At 42.2% G+C, this 1,969-nt stretch overlaps 1 pseudogene; it reads right to left on the bottom strand.

The window, feature by feature from the left end:
- Positions 1-888: 888 nt before the first annotated feature.
- Positions 889-1,233, bottom strand: LOC138093934 (large ribosomal subunit protein eL37 pseudogene; annotated as a pseudogene).
- Positions 1,234-1,969: the final 736 nt, after the last annotated feature.

Here is a 1,969-nt window from a genome sequence, read left to right as displayed (position 1 = left end):
GTCAGATATCATCATTATTCCCACATAACAGAGGAGGACACAGGCACAGAATTCAAGGGATCTGCTCATGGTCTCATAGATAGTAAATGGTGGAGCCATGATTTAAACTCTGGAGCTGGGAATGAAGAAGTGATAACACAATATGCTGTGAGCTATGTCTTGAACTCAGTAAGTATAAATCTGAACATCTTTTCTCTGAAAGCTGTCTATATTCTGTATTATTAATATTTAGCTGCAAAATCCTGCAAGGCTTGGGTACCAAATAAATGAGACTCACTGCTCCTCCCTCCCTGCTCCTTCCTGCCTCAACCATCCTTATTTCCTCATCTCCACCGCCTCCCATCTGCTCTCACCTTCACTTTGGAGCTGCCTTGTACTCGCTCCCCATCTCTCCATTTCTAATCTACCCTCTTTGTTGATGTAAGAATTGGACCCCTTCACACATGTTAATTTTATTACATTCTTAACATATATTAATTCCTAACATTCTTTTTTGTTTTTAATTAGGGATAGTTGCTTGGTTTCTGCTGTACAATAATGAGAATCAACTATATGTATACATATATCCCCTCCCTCTGGAGCCTCCCTCCCACCCATTCCCATCCCACTCCTCTAGTTCAGCACACAGAACCGAGCTGAAACCCCTGTGTTTTGCAGCAACTTCCCACTAGCTATCTATTTTACACATGGTAGTGTGTATATGTCAGTGCTAGTCTCTTAGTTCACCCCAGGTCCCCTTACCTCTCTGCGTCCAAGCGTCTCTTCTCTACATCTGTACTGTTCTGTGTGTCTGTTCCTATCCTGCAAATAGGATTTGCACCATTTTTTCCCTAGATTCCACATATGTGTAGTAATAACACATTCTTTTTTTTTTTTTTAAAGCCAGAACATTTATTGTGCGACTAATCGTTGAAATCCTTAAGATGAACTGGATGCTGCAACAGCCGCTCGCTTGGGTTTAGGTGTTGTTCCTTTACGGAATCCATGCCTGAATCTGCGGTATACAATTTTTAGGTGCCTCATTCGACCAGTCCCGGTGGTATTTCGTCTTTTAGCTTTAGCACTCCAATTATACTTTCTCTTTCGCTTGGCAGGGTAGCCACACTTGCCACAGGTCGACTTCTGAAGGTGGTAGGCCTTAGAGCCACAGCGGCGGCACAGCGTGTGCGTCTTATTCCGACGCTTTCCAAACGATGACGTTCCCTTCGTCATCTTGCTTCTGCCGCCGAGACCAAAGAGCTAGTAACACATGCTTAACTTGCATGATACATTTTTCTCAATCTAGTCCAACCTGTCACATAACTATACCAGGACCATCAGTGGATGCCCGCACCCAGCCCTGTATTCCAGTGTCTTCATGCTCTAGTTATCTTGTTCCTTTGCTTGGAAAGTCATTCTTCCACTTGTGCTATGGAAAACTTATTTGTCTTCAAGTCGAGGTTAAATATTGTTTTTTCTTTTGTAGCTTTCCTTAATTCCTTAAATATTGATTTTCTCTTAAATTTAATTTCAAGTTTATGTGTGTGTGTATTTGTGTTGATACCACTGCTTTGTTAACCTCATTAGCATGCTTTTTCTCTTTTAGTTCATTGTTAATTACTTTTATGTGTGACTATGAAAATGTACTCATCTAATCTCCTGCTACAGGCAGCAGAGTTGACGAGCAACTACCACTACTCAGATTCCTCTGGACCCATCTGTGAGCACCTGCTGAAGCTAAGCTTCCCTGGCTAGGCAGCTCACTTCTCTGAGTTGCAGGGCTCATTTAATGGACAGCTTTGGGCAGTAACTTCATACTTATTCCTTTTTCGTTCCCTTTCAGCTTCGCAAGGTTCACACCTTCTATTTTCCTCTTCTCTGGCTCATTCTCCCTTCTTCCCAATAATATCTGTCAGTTCTAATCCTCTAATAAGATCCATCAGTTTGTTGGAGGACCCAAAACTACACTGCTCCCTAGAGAAAGAGAGGA

The sequence above is a fragment of the Capricornis sumatraensis genome, chromosome 17 (assembly GCF_032405125.1).
Source record: "Capricornis sumatraensis isolate serow.1 chromosome 17, serow.2, whole genome shotgun sequence".
Classification (NCBI taxonomy): domain Eukaryota; kingdom Metazoa; phylum Chordata; class Mammalia; order Artiodactyla; family Bovidae; genus Capricornis; species Capricornis sumatraensis.
Note: the sequence above shows the minus strand (reverse complement) of the source record. Positions and strands in the feature narration are given on the sequence as shown.